General features: G+C 45.9%; 1 long non-coding RNA gene across 1 annotated transcript; it reads left to right on the top strand.

Moving 5' to 3' along the window:
* The first annotated feature begins 1,421 nt into the window (after window positions 1-1,421).
* On the top strand, window positions 1,422-21,415 carry LOC149122422 (uncharacterized). Its single transcript, XR_016220833.1, has 2 exons — window positions 1,422-1,735; window positions 18,953-21,415. It is a non-coding gene; the product is annotated as an uncharacterized LOC149122422 (long non-coding RNA).
* Window positions 21,416-25,456: the final 4,041 nt, after the last annotated feature.

A 25,456-nucleotide genomic window follows, 5' to 3' on the forward strand; every position in this document is an offset into this window, starting at 1 on the left:
GCTTAACTAACAGTAATTTGTTTACACAAAAACCCATTCCATAAAGAAAACTAAGTAGCATTTTTAATAGTAGGTTTGTATAATAAAGTGATGGCAAGACATAAAACTGAGGAACTAGAAGATAGAGGTTGGGGTCAAAGGCTGATAGGAACTTTACCAGAGGGCTCCAAGTCTGTTAGGAAGGCTCATGCAGCTGTTACCATTTGGCCTCACATCTGGACTCAGGCCAAGCCGAATGCAAGTGTACAAAGGACCACAAGACCAAAAGTAAGAACACAGAAGCGTGTTCTGACAAAAATATCATCTCTGAATGCTTACATTTTCAGTGCTCCTTAAATCACTCCTTTTACTGCACATGCATTAGTACAAATGTTCAATAGGGTGCATGTGTGTATTGTCAGAGAATGGAGTTCAAAGCAGGCCAGTTTTGCTGGCAGATGAAGGATTAGGCGGGAACTCAGCACCCTGAAGTTGAAGTCCTGAGGGCCATCCTGAATTGGGGCAGGGACACAGAATAGGAAGTCAGAAGCTCTGATGACTGTCAGGAACTACAGCACAATTTGGGTTTTTGTTTACCAGCACTGGTTCTAGTGCAACTGATTACAACATCAAAGAAAGGGAAGGGCCAAAGATTGCTTTACAGAGAAATGCATGTGCTTAGTTCTAAGTAAAGAAAGCAAATGGGCAAGGGATAGTGTCTCCTTCTAAGAAGCTGCAGAACATCTTGCTTTGATGTTAAATTTTAAAGGCTCGTTCTAGGAAGGCCAAGTTCAGACTCGGGAAAGCAGAGAGTTCAGATTGGCCTGACTTTGCCTCCTAGCCTTTCACAAACTTTCAGGAGTCATAGTGTGTTGCAAGGGACAGGTGTCTGCTCATGAGCTTAGGTGCCCACTCTGGGTTGCCTGGGTAATGATTCTGCCAATGCTGGGCCTTTCTGTCTGCCAGTAGGAGATGCTGTGACAAGCTCAACTTCTCTCAGTTGGCATCTAAACTGGTCACCAGTCTATCTGTACTGCCTGTAACAAGGTCACTTTCTGCTTAAATAAATCATAGAGACAGGGTCAATGTTCCTTTACTAAGCTATAAGCCTCATGGTTTGTCCATCAGACTCTCTTGGTTCCACTTCGGGGATAGTGGGTGATCCCAGCCTTCTCTACGTTTGCTGAGTCTAGCTGTGCAAGTCTTCATTATCTCCGGTAATGGGTATGGGTTCTTTCACCAACCTATACTTGATGGCTTTATGGGGTTCTCTCCAAGATTCAGGCTTTACAAGTTGCAATCCTCAAGAGCTCTTACTCTTTAAAGTCCAAGTTTAAATCATGACCCAGAGGTCCTAGAATAGCACAGAGCACATGGTGTTTTCTTTCCTACTAAAATTCCCCTTGTGTTCAGGGTTATCACTCGTCATGCTTAGGCACCACTGTGGCCTCACAGGATGAAAGCTCCCTCCACTTACGTTCTCCTCTCTTGCTCGTGAATTGTACTGTTTCTTTGCAGGTGAATCTTAAGTAGGCCCTGAAAAGAGGAACTCATGGTCAGATTTCACCCTTGGCTCCCAAGTGAATGACGCAGAACACCATGGAAAGCCGTGTCAACACAATCACTGTCACTAATGATTATTTATCCAGTTCCAACCCTGCTGCTCTTCTCTGCAGGCTGTGTGCTGGCGAGCGCTGCGTGGGTAACAAATACGGGTCCCAATGTCACGAAAACAGGACGACAGCCTTATGCAAGTGTAAGTCATCACTCGGTTATTAGTCTTTTTATTGTTACTGGAACATTGGTTAATTCAATTCTGTACTCTGAATTGAACTTTAACCAGGATTAGTTTTTCTGACAACTAAGGACACTGCTCATAAATGGGGGAAAATAAGAATTGAATTGGTTTCTCACAAGTCTTTCTTTTAAGCTTTGAGGAGAGTAGAACCCTGTGGTTCCTATTGTTGTTTTAACAGAGTTTACTGTGTCAATTCAAATAGGCCGCGAGTCCATAGTGTCCCCTGAGCAGAACATCTACTTATAATCAAAGCCTAGGGTTGCATTTTGCATACACTAGGGACATTGAGCTCTGCATATCGACCACTTTAGATATTAACAAAGAATTTCATTACATTTTAGATGGAAATATACATCATTAAGTAACATGGAAAACTAGTGCTATTTAAAATGAAATACTATTGAAACACAGACATTATAATAAATTGAGAATTTTAGGAACATTGGAAGATTTGCTTTCCTAAATCTTTTATACCTAGTACCTAGAATTTTGTTGATCATTGATCAGAATCTCTGGTTCAAGACATAGTACAGTTTAAAATTACTTATTTATTTAAGAGGCAGAGAGACACACAGAAAAAACCAGCACTCTGATTCATTGGTTCACTTCTCAAATGCCCACAATGGCTGGGCCTGCGCCAGGTCAAAGCTGGGAGTTGGGAACTCAATCCAGGTCTCCCACATGGGCAGTGGGAACCTAATTACTTATGACATCATCACTGCCTCCCTAGTCTGCATTAGTGAAAAGATGAAGTCAGGAGCCAGAGCCAGGAATTGAACCCAGCTACTCTGATTGGAGACTCCGGCACCCTAACTGGCATATTAACTGCGAGGCCAAATGCCCACTTCAACAATATCTTTAATAATATGATGAGCTCCCAGGAGCCCACTAACCAGCTCCTGAACAAGGACATCACCAAAAGGAAAGTCGATTGTTCCTATTAATTTTGGTGGCAAATTAGCTTGCATTGTCCTCAGTGGATTGTTTTCTTTATCATTATTCTCCTCCTCATAATTATTGTTATTATTTTCTTAAGGCTGAGCAACATTTGTTTAAAAATACATCCACCAGGTCGGCACCGCGGCTCACTAGGCTAATCCTCCGCCTTGTGGCGCCAGCACACTGGGTTCTAGTCCCTGTCGGGGCGCCGGATTCTGTCCCGGTTGCCCCTCTTCCAGGCCAGCTCTCTGCTGTGGCCAGGGAGTGCAGTGGAGGATGGCTCAAGCGCTTGGGCCCTGCACCCACATGGGAGACCAGGATAAGTACCTGGCTCCTGGCTTCGGATCAACACGGTGCGCCGGCCACAGTGTGCTGGCTGCGGCAGCCATTGGAGGGTGAACCAACAGCAAAGGAAGACCTTTCTCTCTCTCTCTCTCTCTCTCACTATCCACTCTGCCTGTCAAAAAAAAAAAAAAATACATCCACCATTAAATTTCATCTCAACAGGCTTTGCAGTCTGCGTGCCATAGAGGATTAAGCTACTATAACTGAGCCTGGATACTTTGCATAAATAAAAATGTACCATGAGCCTTTGAGAGTCCTTTATCTGCAATAGCAAGGTGAACTGCTAATGAGAGAATTGCATTCCCAGAAGGTATCACTACCCCACATTCCTGAGGCTTCCTGATTATTTAGTCGCAATCCTTCATTCATTCATTTATTCAGAGAAAAATTCCCGAGTACCAGGCACTGGATTTGGCTCTAGGATTCTAGACCGCAAATACACAGAATTGCAGAAAGTCATTGAAATTCAAACTGATGAGTGGGAGAAAAGTTCTGTGCAAGGAAGTGTTTTGAGCAGGGAAAGGCTGGGACGTGGTTTTCTGAGAGTTGGGGAAAGCACCAGAGGAGCTGAGAGTTGGTGTAGGGATTTTCCAGATGAAGAAGAGGTGGCGTTTTAACACGACACTGAATGAAGCAGATATTTGATGGAGGGCAAGAGAGGAGATGTAAGACTACTTAGCCTCTGCTTCCTCTTAGACAGCCTGCTGGCTTTGTCAAGTTGTTTACTCTTGCCACAAGTCAGGGAGGGAAGACCATAGAACTGTCCCGAGACCCTATCTTGTGGCTGGATTTTATTATAGGTAGGTATCATTGGAGCTCTGTATGTATGTATGTATGTATTTATGAGGAGTAGAGAGAGTGAGCTCCCATCTGCTAGTGCCATCCTCAAGTCACCCTCTCTCATGGACTATGCATGTCCACTGAGTCACTCCTCAAATGCCTGAAATGTTTGGGATTGGAGTTGGGCTGGGGCTGGGGCGGTAGCCAGGAGCCAGGAGCCAGGAGCCAGGAGCCAGGAGCCAGGAGCCAGGAATGCAATCCAGAACACCTACCTGGGTGACAGGAACCCATTGCTGTCTCCCAAGATCTGCATGAGCAGGAAGCTGGGGTCAGGAGCTGTAGCCAGGAATTGAACCCAGGTACTCTGATATGGGATGCTGTTGTCATAACTGTTATGCTAAACATGGGAGTTCAGCTTATTGAAGATATGAAAGATACGCCTGTATGAGCTTGGGCTGGACAATGTAGGGATCTAATGAGAAGCAAGCACATATTTGTGAAACGCCATTGTGGCGCCAACATCTCCTTTAAACTCAAGGATGAGAAAATATACTCTAATACCAGCAGTATTACAATGCTATTCTGGAGGGAGTGGTTGCTCTTCTGTTTCACAGGCACTCGCTTTTGTCTTTTTTCCATTAGAAATACAAAATGCATTTGGAAAACCCCTCAGCATCAAGCAGAATTGCATGTCTTGTGCTTGTGTGTGTGTGTGGTGGGGTGTGGCATGGGGGTTCCACCTCACCAGCTTGCTGGAGATAATTGGGGGAAGATGAGTAAACAAAGATTAGAAAAGCATTTGGGGTATATTCAGTCAGTATAAGGATGCTGGGACAACAGTTCTTTCTTTGTTCCAGTAATTGAGTCAAAGCCTTGTAATAATAAGACTCTACAGCCAGAGCAGACAGCAGATTTCTGTGGTCCCCCCTCTATCAATTAGATTTCTGTGGCTTAGCCACAGGAAGCCATCAGAGGTGAAAGACTTAATTTTTCTCAATGCTGTGTCCTGAAGAAAAAGGATCAGTACGTAGTTTTCCTATGTGCTTCCTCTCTGTCTTGTAATATTTTATGTTCTTGGTGCTTTCCTGCCATTGTCATCGTGGTGACTTGTTATTACAAATGTGATATATGGGCTGATGGTGTCTTGGTTCTAACCTTAGGGAACTATCCTTCAAGTTTGCCCTGCGTGCCCAGAGATCCACACTTCCTCTGAGCTGGCCCCAAATCTTCTTCAGTGGCTACTGTGGGTGAGATTCACAAAGCGTGTTTCCTCCTCCCCATTCCCAAACCCGAGTTTTAGAATCACCCCCTCTCATGGACTGCACTGAGAGGTGTCTGCAGATTTCAGAAAGGCCACCGAGGAGGGCTCAGTGCGCAGGGGCGGGATGGAGTGAGCTGTGAGTGGTGAGGTGCACGACACAAGCGCATGGGTATGCTGCAGAGGTCTGGAAGGTTTCTTCCACTCCAGGCTTCATAGTCTAGAGAGGATAAAGGTGATACTGCCTTCTGTCACTTATTGTGATTCTGTGGGTTCCTCAGGAGTGAATGGTTTGAGATTCTATGCTTTGTCAAGCAGCGGAAGCTTACTGACAGGACCTACGTCCTGAGAACAGGCCGATGCTTGTAATGACACTGGCAGAAAGTGGCTGGGAGGCCTGGAACCCAGAGAACCAGAGTTCAAGTTCTGTAGCTTCCTTTGATTTGTCAAAAAGTTGTGTTTATATAAAAGGGGGGAGGGTTAGAGGAGAGAGAGAGAGAGAGAGAGAGAGAGATTGCTCCTATCCCATGAGTCACTCCTCAAATGCTTGCAAGAGGGGAGTAGGGAGGGAAGCCGGGAACCTCTGAACTCTAACCAGGAATCTTGCGTGGGTGGCAGAAATCCAATCACCTGGGCCATTACTGCCGTTTCACATGCTCTCCGTTAGCGGGAAGCTGGAGTCGGGAATGGAGCCAGGTGTTGAACCCAGGCACTGACATGGGCATCCTAACAGGTGTCTCAACCACTAGGGCCACACACTCCTCCCACCCCGACCCTGTTTGATTTTAAAGACAAGTTGGACTGGATTTTTTATTTATTTTACTGGCTGTGATGCTACTTTTATGCGTCAGCTCGGTGGAGTTGAAGGCTGCCCAGATATCTGGTGAGCCATTACTTCTAGGCGTGTCTGTGAGGGTGCTTCTGGGAGAGATTAATGTGAATTTGAGTGAAGGAGAACTGTTCTCACCAGTGCTGTGGGCATGACCCAATCTCTTCAGGGCCTGGATAGATCCCAAGAGCAGATGAAGGGTGCCTAAGGGTAGAGAGGGAGTTTTACCCCTTTCTTTCTGACTTAGGACGGAATTTCATAGGAAAAAATATATTAGAAATCTCTCTTGAGTTATCATTCAGATATATAAGGGCTTTAATAAGCTTCCCTGAGCAGGTAGGTATTTGTTTCAGTGGTAGAAACACTGCTTGGGACACCCACTTCCCATTCAGAGTGTCTGAGTTTGGATTCTAACTCCACTTCAGATTCCAGCTACCTGCTAATGTACATCTATCCTGGAAGGAAGCAGTGAAGGCTGACCGTGAGTTCTTCGCAGGGCCTGCTTGGGATTTACCTGCAAAGAAACAGCACAATTAACGGTCATGAGTGGAGGACGGAAGTGGAGGGAGCTTTTCATCCTGAGGCCACAGCGGAGCCTAAGCAGGATGAGTGTTAACCCTGAACACAAGAATGTTAGTAGGAAGGAAAACACCATGGGCTCTACGCTGTTCTAGAAGGTCCCTGCCATGCATGATGGAGTTTCTGATTCCTGGCTCTGGCCCTACCCCTCCCTAACTGTTGTGGACAGTTCAGGAGTGAACTGTTAGTGTCCCTCTGTTTTTCAAATAAGATACAAATAAATAGATAACAACTAAAATAAATACACGCAAAGCTTGTTTTTAAACAGTAGGCTTTCTTGAGTTTCTTACATGTCCTGTGATGTGGGTGCTGTTACTATCAACCCCGTTTTACAGACAATGAGATCAGGGCACAGAAGGGTTAAGTAATCTGCCCAAATCCTCACAGCTAGAAGATGTGGAGCAGGGATCCAAAGCAGAGTCTCTGCACATTCCACTCTCAGTATCTGCTCTTGACTGGTGTTCCTGCTGCCTGGTGGGGCTGGTTCTTGTCTAGCTGTTTTTAGGGAAACGTATGTTACATGGACATACAACTTCTCCATAACAAGGGGTGACCTGTAATTTTTGCCCACAACTTTTCAGGTAATATTTCAAGTAGACTGAGCTCTGATCTGAACCAGGGCCACTTGATACTCAGTGAATGCCACAGTGACATTGTTGGTCTTTTTGGTGACTAGGCTACTTGTACAAATGAGACATAGGCAGAAAAAAGAAGTTCCTAGTGTTATACAGCCTAGTAGGGTGGCCCTGGTTTTCAGCAGCCTATTATGTATTTTACCGGTGAATGAAACAGAGGAACTCCAAGGCTCCCATCGTCAAGTCATGTCAAAAAGGGGGAAATGTTGGTGACCTTGATCAAATCAGTACACATTATACACATACACTGAAATGTCACATGGTCTCCCTAAACACACATATTTATTGTTAATTAAAAGATAAAAAAGATTGAGGAATATGTGTACATGAGCATACACCCCAAAAGTATAATTAAAGAGAAACAAAATTAGCTTCTCACTTGTGAACTCCAAGGGAAAGCATAGAATAATCCATGACCATGTTTTGATAGTCAAGGTCAAAGAATTCATTTCCTTTTTCAGAATGAGCCACTTTTACTCTGTCAGACTTTATAGCCTTGTATAATTTATGTACCCCCCTGATGTTGGAGGCCCATGGAAATTCAGTGAAATTGCCCTAGGAAACTATAATCATCGATTTATTTCAATTTTGGATCCTCCTCTGGGGATTACGTTTAATACCCACTTTTATAATTCCAATGTGCTATGTGACATCTGAGCAATGAGTATGTTCCCCTAATGTGGCATTAAGATTATAGACCCAAACTGAGTCTATTTGTAGCAAAATGACAGCTATTTGTTGACCTGTTCAATGTCCTTGTCTTGGACTCTATGTTCTGGTTTAGGGAAGGGACTAACTTGCTGAAATGTCTATTCACTCTGAATTTCAGAAAACAAATTACAACAAAGACCCACACCAGATGGTAGCACTTCCTGTATTGCACCTAATTTGAAAGTTTCATTTTGTCTAATAATGACGCTTTCTGGGCTCTAAATCCCATAGCTCCCCAGGGCTGTGGGAAACATAGGTAGGGATGCTAGTTTGGGGTTGGGTGGGGGGAGCAGCTCAGGAACAGGCAAAGATCTAGTGCATCTTGAGTACCTACTATGTGCCAGGATCATGTTAGGATTTATAGATTTCTTTTCTCAGTCACTAATCACCCAATTTTACAACTGGAGAAAGCAACATTCGCTCAGTATTTCCCAGGAGCTTAAGTTAAATAACTGAGACAGATAAAATATTAGTCTTCCTAGTAGTAAACTGTGTACTGCTTCCACAGCTGATGGGGACCAACTGTGTGCTGATCACTGTTCCTAGTCCCAGTCAGCTCAACAGTCTCAAGATAGAAGTTTTGACTCTTCTGAAACCTTGCCTTCAAGATGAAGGTAGAAGGCAGGATAAGGGGAGATGATATGAACAAATACATAGAATGCTATAAAAATGTTTATATAAAAATAAAACAGAAGGAAGGATGTGATCGGAGAGTGATGGGGTCTGTGTTGTCTGAATGTTCAGGGAGCATTTTGCTGAGCAGGTGACTTCTAAAGTGGTCTTTGAAAGCTCAGAAGGAGCGGCTCTGCAGGAGAAGAGCTTCCAGGTTGAGGCCACAGCTCGCCCGAAAGGCCCCAAAGAGGAGATGATTATGCAAGGAATTGGAGGAAGGAGAGGGTGGTGGAGCACCTTGAGCAAGGGCACTCCAGGTGGGAGATGTGTGCCACAGGTGTGGCGCTCAAACCATGTGGATCCTTGTTGGCTGGAGTAAAACATGTGGAATGTGTTTTAACTGTTGTGGGAAGCCCCTAGAGGGCTTTAAGCAGGGGCTTCATATGGTTTGCCCATCTTTAGAATCCCAGGATTGGATTAATGGGGAAGTTTAGGATGGGGGGAACACTTGGGGAGTTACAGTAATTATAACACAGGCGGTAGATACTGGTGCCTCAGCTGGCGTGGTGGTGGTGGCGATGGGGAGAAGTGGGGTGTTCAGAGATGGGTCTTGGAGAGGAAATGGTGAGGACCAGCTGGTGCCTCTGTGTGCCGAGTTGGGTTGCGCATGAAATGGGTGACTTTCCAATGGTGATTTACCTCTCTGGAGATCAACCCTTGTATAAAATAAGTCAGCTTGGAGTCCAGTCGTAAGTGTAGGATTCACAGTAGCCTGTGATGAAATATAACATGGAGAAGATTCTGTTCGTATAACAGCAGGCATTATAACGTATATGGAGAAAGCAAATGCATTATTGGGAGAAATCAAAGCAAACTTGAATAAATGGACACACCTTGATTTTCCTGGAAGGAACAGTTTGCTCAGATGGTAGGACTGTAGATTCTTTCCATATTATTCTAATGGTGTAACACAATTTTTACCATACTACCCACTTTTAGGGATACTTACAGAATAATTCTTAAGCGCACTTGAATGAATAAACAGTTGGCAAAAGTGGAGGGAAGATTGCTCTTGAGACATTAATGTGGCTTATAAAGATACAGTAACTGACAGGTATAAATAATCTAAGAATCAGGAATAAAATCTATGAAATAGAGCAATAATTCTGGAATAAAATAAGGTACAATTTTAAATGAGTTATGAAAGGAAAAATTCTTTGGTAAATGTTGCTGTGGTTTAATAAATTGTAAAAAATAAAATATATCTTACACCAAGAAATGTCACACACATTAGACATTTAAATGTAAAAAATTCTTTGGAGGTGTAAGAAGAAAATTTAGGTGAACATTTTTACAATCTTGATGTAGAGAAAGATTCTTGTTTTAAAAATTATGTCACTAACAGAAACCAAAAAAGAAAAAAAATCAGTTCTCTGCAATGAAAAAATTAAAAACAAATGAAAAATCAGGATAAATATATTTCACACTCATTATGGCAAATATATACAATGGACTTGAATAAAAAATATGGTGTAGAAATCTGTACAGATTTCACATAGATCCAACATCAGTGCCAAAAAAAACAAATGAAACATGGTCTGCCACAGTAATCATTGAGGAAGAAAAAATGCAACATCTATGAGATCTTGCTATTTCCCTTTTAAATTGGCAAAAGTGACAAAATATGGATATTCAATGTTGACAATTATGTTGACAAGTGGGTGTTTTAAAAATTGCCAATGGGAACAAAATTCGTATGTACTCCTCCAAGCAATTTGGCAATAAAATGTATGTATTATTTCTATTAGCTTATCTTAAAGGATTAAAATGTGTGTAAATATGATGTGGTAGAAACATAATTACTGTTGTGAGATGGCCTCCATGATGTACTTCATTTGAAAACGCAAAGCTTATACAGTAGTACGTTAAGATGATTTCCATCCTTTTTTGTTGTTAAATTATGAATAATTGAGGGTATTTCAAAAAGTGCACAGACATGAATATTATGAAAAATTATGCATGGATTCCCATTTTTTGCACCGAAATAAACTTGTCTTTCGATGCCATTTTTCAGTGAACATGTTGAATTACTCTCACTTGTAGCATGTAGGTTGGTGGAAGAGCGTTGGGAACTTGTCTTTGGTGGGGGCTTGTTGTAATTGCTTCTGCCCTCCTTTTTTTTTTTTTTTTTTTTTTTTTTGACAGGCAGAGTGGATAGTGAGAGAGAGAGACAGAGAGAAGGGTCTTCCTTTTGCTGTTGGTTCACCCTCCAATGGCCGCCATGGCTGGCGCACTGTGGCCGGCGCACCGCGCTGATCCGAAGGCAGGAGCCAGGTGCTTCTCCTGGTCTCCATGGGGTGCAGGGCCCAAGGACTTGGGCCATCCTCCACTGCCTTCCCGGGCCACAGCAGAGAGCTGGCCTGGAAGAGGGGCAACCGGGACAGAATCCCGCGCCCCGACTGGGACTAGAACCCGGTGTGCCAGTGCTGCTAGGTGGAGGATTAGCCTATTGAGCCACAGCACTGGCCACTTCTGCCCTCCTTTGTATGTATCTATGAAAACATTTCCATCATGAATCTGCTGGAATGCATGGGCATTGAACTCAGGTGGATCTGTGTACAGTCTGGCCCTGCCAGGTGCTCTGTGACATTGGCTGAGGTGACTAGTGGAACTTTATATTTTTATCTATAAAATGTATATACCAATGATAACAGTTACCTGATAAATGGTTGTGTTAAAATAATGCATGAACACACATGATACAAGATGTCACATTTATTGTTCTTTTCTATTTTTACTCTTTTTATTGATGCAAGAAAATATTATTTTAAAGTTGAGTGCATTGAATCTATAATTCCAAGAGAACTGGAAAAATAACTAGCAGTTTCTATCATTGCAAGTTCAAAATCCAGTAGACTCTATTTTTGATTTCTTACCTGCATCAGGTGGTATTTCTTGATTGTATATTGCAAATTGCCAAAAGCCAGGCCAAGGCCATTACCACTTTGTCAAGAATTATAAACCCACCCTGACATTACAGTTTCTTGGTGTAATCCCTGAGTCACACCTTCTTTGCAGTTTCCGCTGATCAGCTGCAAACTATTTGACTTAGAACATTTATCTGTTTCTTTTATTTATTACTTGAGAGACAGAGAGGTAAACAGAGGTAGATAGATGCATAGACAGATGATAGATAGATAGATAGATAGACAGACAGATAGATAGGGATGAGTCTTCCCTTTGCTGGCTCACTCCCCAAGTGCATGCAGGGTTGGGCCAGACTGAAGCCAGGAGTCAGGAACTCCACTTGTGTCTCCCATTTGTGTGGCAGGAACCCAAGTTCTTGAGCCGTAGTATGCTGCTTCCCAGTGCATTAACAGGGAGCTGGATTGGGAGCAGTGGTGGGATTCCATCCCAGGTACTTCAACATGAGATATGGGAGTCCTAAGCAGTGGCTTAACCCACTGTGCCACAATGAACCCTCCCCCAACCATTTGGCTTTTGAGGAGGAAAATAGTTTAGGAATAGCATCCCTGAGTAGTCCTAATGTTGCCCTAAATGATGGGAAAGAAAACATAACATATTCAAGCAATTGTGAGAGCCTTTAGAAATTTGGTTTTGTTCAAAGAGTTTGCAGGACACACAGAACATGTGATTCCTTCTGAAATATGAAAGGGGTGGGGCATCAGTCTGTGGATTATTTATCCCTAAAGGTGTCTGTTTAACACCATGGTCATGCCATGCATGCTTAAAGAAATACAAGTTTCCAAAGCTGTGACTCTTAAGCTTTTGCTCTGTACACGTACAGTTATCTGAGTTATCTGGGATGGAAGGTAAGGAGGGAGAATTAATTATGCCTTAGCAGAATGACTGATTATTATCATGAAACTCTTGATTCATCTCTTGCTCAATTTCATCTTCCTCCACCTTATTTATGAAACACATTTGTCAACAGTTATCAATTTTTTCATCCGGGAATGGGTAGACTTAACAGTTGTCCAGGAATGCTTTATCCACACTTCCCCCACCCCCATATTTTTTTATGTATTTGGTGCATTCTCTCTTCCGAAGGTGGCAGGGAATGGGGTGGTAATGATTTGCAGCACCCCTTTGTCTGGTTAGCAATACCAGCAGGGTTTTTAAAAGAAGCTTTCCAAATAGTCTATTATTCTGTAAGCTAAGCAAGTGGATGAGTCTCTGGGGTTGGCCTGTATATTTTTTTCCATCAGGCATTCATTTGAATCACAATAGAAGAGCTGGAGCCAATAAGATATATGCAGGCTGACAAGTGGCTTATTTGACTTAATATGGAAAAATATAAAATAATGGGAACTAGGTCAAAAATGGCAAAAAGGATTAGGCCTTAAATGGAGACAGGCTTCCAGACAATGCAGGAAAGAGGATCTGGCAGTAATAGTGTCTATAAACCCTGACCCATCAGCCTCATGTCTGCCAGTAATCGAAAGAGGACAAGAATGGAAAAGAATGGTTGTCAGGCTCCAGGCAGCCGGATGGACCTTCAGAGCACAGGGAGGGCATGCAGGAAGCAGGTTCTCAGGCGAGCAGGAGGGAGCAGGGGAGCCTCTTCTTCAGCCTTTTTGTGGGTGGCCATCAGTGAATCATTGGGAAGAGGCAGAGATGGGGCCAAGAATGCTGGGACTGGTGAAAGAGGGGGCACAATGTTTCCTGCCATGATGACTTGATGAATGCAGGTGCCACCACTCGTGATGTTGTTAGGTGCTCCAGTTTGCCCTCTGTGGACCTTGTGGCAGCTCCCCAACTCCCAGTCTCTGCAAGTTTACCCCAAGCTCCTTGAAACCAGACTTCGGGAGGGAGTCAGTTACTTAGTGGCTTTCTTCTCTAGCTGGGGCCCCTAGCTCCTTAGCTTGCTGCTACTGAGTCTTGTTTTCCCCAGCCTCCTTCTTCCTAGGGAGGCCATGCGAGCTCAGACGTGACAACCTCATGGACCGCCACATTAGTTCTCGAAGGCTTGCCAGCCTCTTCCACAATTTAACCAGAACACATCCTAGTTGGGTTTGGGAGTGCAGCTGGATACCTCTCAATGCTCATCTGAACTTGAGCTGCAGTGTGTTTTTATGTGTGTTTGCTGTAGGGAAGCTTGTTCATGCTGTGAAGCTAAGCGGGAATCCTTTCTTTTCCATCCTCTCTGAAGAGCGTCATGGTCAAGGAGGTGTCCAGTCCATGCTCTGAGGGAGTTGGCATTGCTACAGACTCAGCTGAATGGACTGTGAAAGCAGCCATAGGCTCCGTGCACGTGCTGAGCTCTAGAATCTGAGTTCAAGTGTGGCTCTTCTTTGGCATTTGAGACCAACACAATATCCCAGGAGGATGAGAAAAGCACAGTCAATAGGGTACCTTTGTCAAGTCAGTCCTTAGCAGGGTTAGGTCAAAGTTCTGAGGATTCTAGAGGTACAAGAGAAAGCAAACAGCTAGACTAAGCAAGGCCTGTATAAAGGAGGGGGAATTAACTCTAGTGGGTCACCAGAGATGCTTGTAGGGTCTTCTACCAGGAAGAAGTTCAGCACGCACCGACAAACATCGTACTGGGAGGATGACCAAGTGTGCACGTGGCCAGTCTTCTGATAAGCCTTCATGATGACTTCATCTCAGTCAGATGACAATGGATGCAGTGATTATGAGATTTCTCTCACGTTGGTCTATTAGGATGCTCCCTCCCTACCAAGAAATATAGAGATGCATGGTAGCAAGCTCAGTCATCTCTTTGAAATCTAAAGTTAATTCATTCAATCAGAAATAAGCACTGTTTGGGACATGGAGTGATACAGCACTGAAAAAAGCAAATATTCAGTTTTTACCCTCAAATTTCATACATTCTTATGGGCAGTCAAGGGAACAAAAAATTAATAAGAGGTTACATGGTACAATGGATGATTATAAAAGCTAAGTAGCAGAACAGCAAGAGGGGCTAAGCGAGTATTGGGGGGTTGAATGCCATTGCTTTAAATATTCTGATGTTTTGCAGTACACATATGTGGCTGTGGATGTCTGGGTGACTGCTCTGTGCTGCACACTAGATACTCAGTTTGGGGGACTAACAGCAGTCTTCGCTTTGCATAGCATGCATGTTTCAAAACCCTCTCATATCTGATTTCCGTAGACTTTTCCTCCACCAGACTTGCATGGAAAAGCAGTTTCCACCACTGAGGTGCAAATCTAAATGATTATACATCTAGGCTTTAGAATGTCTTTCTCATTCTGGTCTGGCTGAAAAGCCCAGGGAAGCATTTCAGACAAGGAAAGTCAAGACAGAGTGGGAAAAACATTCTGCACGAAGGACCTCTATGGGTGAGACCCCAGTGGAAAAACTGGCCACCAAAGAAGGATGTACGTTCCTCTGAAGGGAACTTTGCCTATGGCCTTGTCGAAATACTGAAGACATTGTGGATCCAAAAGGCTTCTGTAGCCTCGGCAGCTCATGTTAAGAGCCTCAGGTTATCACTGATGTTGTACATAAGAGTGGTAATTGTTAAATTAACAACAGGAGTCATGTGTGCTAACTTACCATGCAGGACCTCTGTTCTCAAAGTGTTGCATTATAAGACATAATAGTAAAACTTGTTCTCAAAGAATTACTTCATTTTAGTGTATTAAGTGGAGGATATTCCTGTGTCACATAACTTATAGTTATTCTAAGTGCTCACAAAAGATGCATCCTTCTTGGGTTCCTCTTTAAAGATTAAGTTTTTTTTTTGACAGGCAGAGTTAGACCGTGAGAGAGAGAGACAGAGAGAAAGGTCTTCCTTCCATTGGCTCACCCCCCAAATGGCTGCTATGGCCAGGGCGCTGTGCCAATCTGAAGCCAGGAGCCAGGTGCTTCCTCCTGGTCTCCCATGTTGGTGCAGGGCCCAAGCACTTGGGCCATCCTCCACTGCCTTCCCGGGCCACAGCAGAGAGCTGGACTGGAAGAGGAGCAACTGGGACAGAACCTGGTACCCCAACCAGGACTAGAACCTGGGGTGCCAGCGCTGCAGGCGGAGGACTAGCCAAGTGAGCCGCGGCGCCGGCCAAGTTTTTTTTTTTAAAGCGAAATTACCATCGAGATGCAATGACTTTGAACAGCCCTTGTCTGGACTGTTGAGGAACAGTTTTTGTTTCTGTTTTTTTTTTTTTTTTTAAGTTTTGCTTTCTTTCTCTCTTCTTTTTCCTTTTTTCCTCATACAAAGTGCTAAATTCTTTACCTAGAGTAGAGTCAATCTTCTGTGTATAAAGTTAAATGAAAATAGATCTTAGTATAGGACAAGACTGGGAACAGGAGAGGGAAGAGGAAGTGGGGTAGCAGTGTGGGTGGAAGGTTGGGTACGATGGGAACATAGAATTACTATGTTCCTAAAGTTGTATTTATAAAATGCATGCAAAGAAAGAAAGAACACCTTTCAGCGGCTTACTGGGAAAATGCTGGGCTCCCTCTTAGGAATGTCTGATAATGAGCCGCATCAAGTCTTCCTTCAGGAAGCCAGAGAGCATTATGCCTCCTCAGGGGCCTTGTGGACTCCCAGCAGCTGTGGGATGAGGAGTTGCCACTGAACACATTGAGGTCAGTGATCTATTACACTGTCTGGGGTATTGCATGGTCTCATTCCTGCTTCATGGGTGTAGAACATGGAAGTGACAGAGTGCCCCTGCTGACCATCGCAATTACACATGCAGGGACATTTCACAGACACTGTCACGCCCAGGCTCCAGCACCCTATCTCCAACCCAGTTATACAGTAATTCAATGATACATGTACTTTCATATCAAGTTCAACTGGTCTACCTCAAGTTCATCAGCCTCCACCAGCCACTTGTACCCTGGCTTTTTCCTCTTTACTCTTTTTTTTTAAAATATTTATTTATTTTAAAGTCAGAGTTACACATAGAAAGAAGGGGAGGCAGAGAGAGAGAGAGAGAGAGAGAGAGAAAAGAGAGAGAGAGAAAGAGAGAGAGAGAGGTCTTCCATCTACTGGTTTATTCCCCAATTGGCTGCAACGGCCGGAGCTGCACCGATCTGACACCAGGAGCCAGGACCTTCCTCCGGGTCTTCCCATGTGGGTGCAGGGGCCCAAGGACTTGGGGCATCTTCTGCTGCTTTCCCAGGCCACAGTAGAGAGCTGTATCAGATGTAGAGCAGCCGGGTCTCGAACCAGCACCCATATGGGTTGATGGCACCTCAGGTGGTGGCTTTATCCACTACACCACAGCGCCCCCTCCCCTAAAGGGGAGTAAACTCTTAAATTGCTGAGGGTTTCTTAGACGATGCCCATCCTAACTTCTGTACACACACTTTTAGATGTCTGTCCAGTTTGCTTCCCCTTGCCTTAGGGGCAGTCCAGGATTTCTAACTCTGAGCACAGATCCGAGCAATTGAGGCTATCCCTCTCGGGCCACCTCCGCTTGAATCTCCCCACTTTCATTTGGCCTCCTATGCTCTGCGAGCAGAGACATCACCCTCCAGCCAGACCACTCTGAAAGTGCCTGGCAGCCATGCAGTGCCTGCGTCGTTTGTTTTCCACTCAGCCTCTCAACTCTGTCCTCTCCAAAGGTGACTCACCCCGCAAGATCTTGCTTACAGGAAGGTTCCTCAAGATAGGGTGGTAAGATAAAGTATAGAACACTCAGCCCAATAGGATTGCAGATAAATGAATACTGTATTTCTCCAATTTTATGTGGGACAGTCTTAGATTAAAGAAACTGCTCATTGTTAATCTACAATTCCAGTTTAATTAGGCATCTTGTATTGTAATTTGGCTAAATCTGGCAACTCTTCTCTGAGAAGTCCTCTCTGGCTATGCTGTCCCTTCCTGAACTTGCTTACAGTCTGAGTGGAGGGACTGAAGCACTTATGCTACTACACTGAGTCACAACCTTCAGGGCAGAGTGTAACTAGGAAGTTAAAAGCTGTTTGTAGGCCGGCGCCGCGGCTCACTAGGCTAATCCTCTGCCTGCGGTGCCGGCACACCGGGTTCTAGTCCCGGTCGGGGCGCCGGATTCTGTCCCGGTTGCCCCTCTTCCAGTCCAGCTCTCTGCTGTGGCCAGGGAGTGCAGTGGAGGATGGCCCAGGTGCTTGGGCCCTGCACCCCATGGGAGCCCTGGTGGAAGCACCTGGCTCCTGGCTTCTCGCCGGCCGCGGTGGCCATTGGAGGGTGAACCAACGGCAAAGGAAGACCTTTCTCTCTGTCTCTCTCTCTCACTGTCCACTCTGCCTGTCAAAAAAAAAAAAAAAGCTGTTTGTAGAGGCCGGTGTTGTGGCATAGTGGGTAAAGCCACCAACTGTGATGCTGGCAGCCCCTGTGGGCACTGGTCTTGTCGCGGCTGCTAAACTTCTGATCCAGCTCCCTGCTAATGTCCTGGGAAAGCACAGTGAGGATGGCCCAAGTGTTTGGGTCCCTGCACCCACATGGGAGACCTGGGAGAAGCTCCTGGCCTCTGGCTTCTGGCTCCTGGCTTCAATCTGGTCCAGCCATAGACATTGTGGCCATCTGGGGGGTGAACCAGTGGGTAGAATATCTCTCTGTGTCGTTCTCTCTTTCCCTCTGTAACTATGCCTTTAAAATATATAAAAATACATCTTAAAAAAGCTCCTTGTACTCTTTAATGCAGCTACTGTTGAAAACCTACTATGTGCCAGGAAGGATGTAAGACCAAGAGAAAACATGGTCCCTGCTCCCAGGAAGCACCTTGTAGAGGTTTCGGCAGCACACAATGACCGTGTCACATTTTGGTAGCCCTGATGTTCACTGTACTGCTAAGAGAAGACTTCTTGTAGGAACTTGGACTTGAAGGGTGATGAGGCATGAGGCTGGCTGCAAGAGGCTCTTCCTACAGATAGGGACATCCTGTGCAATGGCTCGGAGCAGGAGGTCAAAAGAAGTTCATTGTTCCTTGAGGGAGGAATGGGTTGTACAAGATGACACAGTGGCGTGAGTGCAGATCTGGTTATGCTGCATTTGCCAACTGACCCCCAAAGGAGAGGCTTGGAAATTATACAAACACCAGATCACAAAGGTTTGGTATGTCCTGCTCAGGAGGCCAGACTTTACCTGGAAAGCTGTGGTGAGCCACTGGGCCATGGAGAGAGGCGGCACGCTCAGGTCTGTATTTCAGACAGGTAACACAAGAATGGCTTTGGCAGGTCAGCAGCAGGGGACCCAATTGGGAGGCAGCTGCAGTGACCTGAGTCTAGAGATACTGTGAGGGCAACACGCTCAGAGATGATAAGAGCATAAAGTAACAGGGCCCTGTTGGGTCAGCAAGGTGATGAAGAGAGACAGGTGACATTTCTGACCTGGGCAAGCACAGCGATGGCAGGGACATCCATCCAGGTAGGGGATGCGGGAGGCTGAGCAGGCCTGGTGGCGAGCAGGATGGGGAGATCTGGCTGAACCTGATTAAGCTGGAGTTGCCATTTACTCCATTTCGTGTTGCATTTGTTACTCATCTTTTTTCGTGCTGTTTTCTGTCCCTAGGTGGAAGCTAATCCTTCTGAGGCCCTGGATCATGTTAGCTACTGTTGAGTCAGTCCCAGTGCCTTTAACTCATTACCTCTGCTCACGGGACCACCCTGCCAAGCAGGCACACGAGGCCATGAATGCAGCTTGAGAGCAGCTGCAAGCCATTCTGCCTGCACTCTTGAGCCTGGAGGAGTTGCTGTGGGGACCCAAGTTCACCCTGAAGATGTGCTTGTCTACTGAGGGCAGCCGAGCACCCGGGGTGACCTTGCCTTGTTCTGGGCGTGAGGACAAGGTTTGCATCTGACAGCGGGAGGCTGTGGAGCAAGGGGTGATGCCCGGGGCCCTGGGGGGGGGTCTGCCTCCCTGCTCTGCAGACCCTATTAATCTTTCCAAAGGGAGGAAGTCATTCCCTTTGGATGGAGACAGCTCTCTACATTCTTGAAATAAATGAAGGCAAAATGTACAGGGATTTCTGAGAAATGTAAGTGGTGATGTGAGCTGGATCCTGGGTGTTACGATGCAGGAGAGAGGCGGCTGCTGCTTCTTTTTTTTGTGTGTGTGTCCTCTCCTGAATGGTGTTCTTTGCTCTCAAGTTAACTCATGCCCTGGACTTGGTCCAAGTACATTTTGTTTCTTGATTTCCAGCCAGGCTCTCAGTTGTGGTGCATTCTCTTCCTCCCTCCCCTCCTGCCCCCATCCCCTTCTCCCTTTTTATAAGCATTTCAACTTTTCCATGTGATTGAGCTGATGCAGGGGATAGCCTCCTGTTTCGGGGGGGGGGGGCTTTTAACAGAGCAGGGCCAGAGGGACTCGTTTGTCTGTGCAGGGCCAGCCCCTCCCTCAGCGCCGGCCTGAAGGCAGACGAAGCAGAAAGCGTTTGCACTCTGCCCCCTACCAAATGCTTTCCAGATGTGCAAGGCCCAGCCTCCCGCTGCACTGACTGTAGCCCTGCCAACGCGCATCTGCAGATTCCTAGTGCACAGGACACTTGAAAGGGTGGCTTTGACAACATCTGCCGGCTTCTCCCAACTCTCCCCTCTGCCTTCTCCGACTTCGCCCTCTATTTCCTCTCCTCCCTGAAACGAACCTTGTAGAGAATCACTACTCCACTCCTCTGTGGCCACAGATGCCTGCTTGTTCCACTTGCCCCTGGGGTCTGGTCTTGACCTAGGCACTGCTGGGATCATAGAAGTGGATTGATAAGCTCAGGGAGAAAAGGACCAGGCTTCCACTGGGTGAGTGCCTGACTACATGCTGCAGACGGCAGTTTTGACCATGGGGGAGGTCTCAGCAGAGCCTGGAAGACAAATGCAGCATCTCCATAGAGTTGCCTGCCATAGGTCCTTGAGAGAAGACAGGGTTCACTTTAAGGGGAAACCTCTTGCCCTTGGCATGCAATGAACATCTTGGAACAAACAAGCAGATGTTTGCAAAAGGGGCGGTAGTTATGGGCAGGATGAGCTCCTGGCCTCCTCCCATTCCCCAGGGCACGGCACCCACCAAGCTAAGAAATCAGGAACTAGAAGAGGGCTTTACAAAATGGGACTCAGAGGGAAAAGAATCACCAGAGATCCTTTCAACATACCCAAGCAGATGATTTTGATGGAGGTATTCGCTCTCTGGGGAAAACAACTTGTTGCTGTGTGAATAGAAGCTTGACCTTCATTCTGCACATCAACCATATGGACCCTAAACTCTCTCCAAGCTCCTATCCCAGGGAACATGCAATAGTGCCAACTGTTAAAATCTGGAAGGGAGCCAGCGCCGTGGCTCAATAGGCTAATCCTCTGCCTTGTGGCACCGGCACACTGGGTTCTAGTCCTGGTCGGGACACTGGATTCTGTCCCAGTTGCCCTTCTTCCAGTCCAGCTCTCTGCTGTAGCCAGGGAGTGCAGTGGAGGATGGCCCAAGTGCTTGGGCCCTGCACCCACATGGGAGGCCAGGAGAATCATCTGGCTCCTGGCTTCAGATCAGCGCGATGCACCGCGCCGGCCGTGGTGGCCATTGGAGGGTGAACCAACGGCAAAGGAAGACCTTTCTCTCTGTCTCTCTCTCTCACTGTCCACTCTGCCTGTCAAAAATTAAAAAAAAAATCTGGAAGGGGAAAAGAGGGCACACTGTGCAAGAGAGCAGAGTAGAGTGGGTCTATGGGCTCAGGGGCCTGTAGGGGAGCAACAGGTGAGCTATCCCACCTGGCTGGGCCTGCATCCTAGTCCTAGCAGAAACACCTGCCTGGGAGGCAGTGGAGGGCAGTGGCTGAAGAAGTGTTCTCGGGGTGGGACTGCTGTGACTTGACAGGCAACTTTGCTGACTCTCTTGCCTTATTATGTGCAGGGCATATAGAGAGTGGTGACATTTACATTTTTCTTTAAATGTCCCAAGCACTTCAGCTGCTGGCTCTTAGATAGTGCCCTAAGACCTAACTGGGTTATTTCCACAATAGCCTCTTTATTTAAAAATACATACACACACAAACACACACACACACACACAAAGCTCCCAGAACACATCAGCTTTATACTTCTTTTTAGTTGTTTTAAAAATATTTTATTTATTTATTTGAGAAGCAGAGTTACAGACAGTGAGAGGGAGAGACAGAGAGAGAGGTCTTCCTTCCATTGGTTCACTCCCCAAATGGCCTCAATGGACAGAACCACACTGATCCGAGGCCAGGAGCCAGGTGCTTCTTCCTGGTCTCCCATGCGGGTGCAGGGGCCCAAGGACTTGGGCCATTTTCTACTACTTTCCCAGGCCACAGCAGAGAGCTGGATTGGAAGAGGAGCAGCCGGGACTAGAACCAGTGCCCATACGGGATGCTGGCACCGCAGGTGGAGGATGAACCTGCTGCGCCACGGCACCGGCCCCATCAGCTTTATACTTCAAGCAGGGTTTGCTTCAGAAGAAGAAGACGAGGAGATAGGATTGGTTTGGGAATTCCTCCTCTTCATCCCCATCTTTCCTTATGGCTCCTCCAAAGCCATTTGAGCAATCCTGCTTGTTGTGCTACTCCTCTCTGGAGAGGAGACTTTGCAGGTGCTCTTATAAGGGTGGGTGGGGAAACGGAGAGCAAACCTTCTCCTTCTCATGAGATTTCAACCTGTGGTCTATAGGGTAGCTCTGCTACCCTGGCAACATTTAAGGGGAGACCAAAAACTACATTTTTCAGGCAGCATTGCTGATAATAAAAGTGACCCCTGTGGGGCCAGCACTCATGTTCTGCCTGCTCCACTTCCAATCCAGCTCCTTGCTAATGGCTATAGAAAAATAGCAGAAGATGGCCCATGTCTGGGCTCCTGCCACCCATGTGTCACCAGGCCTGGATTCAAGTAGACTCTGAACCGGTCCCAGCGATGATCTTTACCTCTGGTTTTTGATAATCCTTCTCTTTGAGTCACTTGCTTCTAACCAACAGAATACAAGATAACTTCAAAAAGTTTGTGGAAAATGGAATTGAAAGATGTTTACTTTGCTGCAAAAAAGTTTTGAGATCCACCATAGGGTTTTTTTTTCTTCCAATGATATGTATTTCATATGAGCTTTTTGAAGACCTCTTGGGTGGCAAATATTGAAGACACGCCACATCTGTGACTAGGTTCCCAAAATTTCGGACTTCTTTTTTGTTAGCACATTCTCTCCCTTTTACTGGTGTTAATAAAGCAAGATACCCCATTGGAGAGGCCCATGTAGCAAGGAGCTAAGGGAAGTCTCCAGCCCACAGCCAGCAAGTAATTGAAGCCCTACAGCCTTTGAGGAACAGAATCCTGCCAGCCATCACGGAAGTGAGCGGGGAAGCAGAACATTCTGATAGGACCCTGGCCCCCTCTGACCTCTTGACTGCAGACTACGGGAGAAGGGGGCAGAGGTCCAGACTCTTGACACACAGAGACCATGAGATAAATGTGACTTGTTGTAAACCAGTGAATTTTAGGGTAATATTTTACCGGGATAGCCAGTAGCCCTGACTTCCCTGGAGCCACCCCAATTTTAGCATTGAAGCTCCTGGGTTCCAGTCAGCCTCTTAGTCCTCAGACAAACTTGGAGCAGTATTGTCGTTCTCTTTGTGATGTGGCACGTAAGCAGGTGAATCTTCAAGATAGGCTCCTGGAATGGGGAAATTCATCTGGAACCTTATTAGATATTTCCAAATGTCCCATCATAAATATTGTATCATTTTGTACTCCAATCAGTAATAACAAAGTGTCTGTTTCCTGTGGACTATTAACAATTTGTTTCCCTTACCCATGTATTTGATAATTAAAGGAACTTAATCTTTCACTTTATGTGTAAGTGTAAGCTGATTTGAATTCTATCAGATGAAAGATGACATTTAAACGTTAACACTTAGGAACTGAGCTGCCATGACTGACCTGTTTACTCTCACAAACTCAATTCCCTGACTATGCGAAGGGAAGCAAGCCAACCTCATGAAGTTGCATCAGGCCCCTGTGCTGTGCGTGCGCAGGTCTCCTCCAGCACCCTCCCTGCAACTCGGTTTCCTATGGCTGGCTGTCTGAACGTTCCACTTCACGTTCAATCTACCGCTCCATCATGAGCAGAACTATCCCAAATGGCTTGTTTAACTTCAGTCCTGGGATGAGGGTACCGAAGAAACCTGCAGTGCAGTAGAGGGAAGAAAGGAGGATAGTTGGAGTGGCGCCTCTGTGATTGCTTCCAGATTTGGCAAATTCAGCTGTCTGTGGGGGGTGCTTCAGAAAGTTTGTGGAAAATGAAATTAAAAGCTAAGTTTGTTTTGGTGGAAAACAACTCAAAATCCATGCCCTTTTCCCCCATAATATGCATTTTCAATGGATGTTTTGAAGACCCGCTGGATGCATAGATTTTGATTTTTCTTTGCATGGAAATAAACTTATTTTTAAATTCCATTTTCCATGAACTTTTGAAGTTCCTCATAACTTGTCAGGTGGATAAGTCAAGGAAATGAACAAGGTGGGGCTGGGAACTTGATGGGCAGGGGAGCACAAGCCTTGTCTGTACGCTCCCTTCTCGCTGTGTGTCCATGGAGGGATGAAGCCCAGCATTGCCACTGTGGTGTTTCAAGACAAACTGAAATTCCAGTTTTAGGGAATCTGCCATTATGTATCATCAAAGTAAGCATGCCCACACATACACACACATATGCACAATGTAGCAAAACGTATAGACAGTCTAACTTTGGCTTGGGGGCTGGCAGTCGGTGGTGATGGGAATGTGGATGAGGGATGAATGAACAAGCATTCCCTGACCATCAGTCTTGACTCACACATATTATCAGCAGTGATTTCCTGCTCAGGGAGGTTAAAGTTCTGCACTAAGATAAGCGGCTAAACAGGAGCAGAACCATGTCCTAGTCTAAAGACAGCTGAATCTCTTCTCGCTCTATCAAGCTGCGGCCGGTGCTGTCTACGTGGGGCATGTCTTTTGATGTAGGCAGGCAGGTAGGATAAAATTAATTAGATCTGTGAGCTGGAAGACCATGCCTTTACTATGCCCCTCTGTGATCGCATCCCCCTACCTGAACCCACTTGTATGCCCACCTGCCAATCAGGCTATGTGACCACACCCCTCTGGGGGTGTATAAAAGGCCTGGAACACAGTGGGCCCCGCCCTTGGTAATTCTTTTGCCATTATTGCCTTGTTGCCCAGCCCCTTCAAGGTGCATGGCCTTCGGGCCGTCCATGCTCTCCGCCTTCGCTTTGCTATTCCTGCTAAGCTGCTGTGGCCGCTCACAGCCAAACGCTCACTGCATGTGGGTCCTGGCCTGCTCTCTGCTCCGGAGGGACCCCAGCTTAATTTTCAGGCTTTTCTTTCTCCCTTAAAGCCTTCACTCCCCTATGCATTTCTCTCACTAGATAAAACGCTTGAAAAAAAAAAAAAACTTATCATACTGCCTGATCTATTTGAACCAGTATTCAGAATTTTTAAATTCATGGCAAGAACCCACTCACCTTATTAATTTCAGAAACATTGATAAGCAGATCAGTTTCACTTTCAGTTTCCCCCCAGAAAAGATGTACCAGAGCTGAAGTCAAAGATCAATGTCCCTTTCCCCTTAACCTTGTCTCCCATTGGCATAAACGGATGGGACACATCTAGGTTGATTGTTTGGCAAGGGTCCTTGGGTGGTTCCCAGCAGAGCTCCTGGGAGCCCCACCACTGGGTGTGGCCACTGGCTGCCTTTCAGCTGGAGGGCCTGGGAATAAAAGTCTTTCAGCCTTGATTTCCCCTGTCTGAGTTTGGACCTCCCTTTGAAGAGCCATTAAGGGCTGAAGAAACTGTGGCAGATATAATTAGATAACCAACCTGGTGTAGGTGAACTACAGAGCTTGGGGCCGTGCTTAGCCTGCCTCCTGTTTAGAATCCCTGCATTCCCCGCCTGGCTCCCTAGGACAGTCCGGCAGTGTTCACAGGGGATTTGTGAAGTGGTGTGAGCACTGTTCTCTTAAACAGGTGAGGTGGAGAAGATGCAGGCCCAGTGGCAATGGGTCCCACTGGCTGAAGTCCACTGCCCTCTGATAACCC

This window comes from Oryctolagus cuniculus, chromosome 14 (assembly GCF_051225735.1).
Source record: "Oryctolagus cuniculus isolate XC-2025 breed Fujian yellow rabbit chromosome 14, ASM5122573v1, whole genome shotgun sequence".
NCBI lineage: Eukaryota > Metazoa > Chordata > Mammalia > Lagomorpha > Leporidae > Oryctolagus > Oryctolagus cuniculus.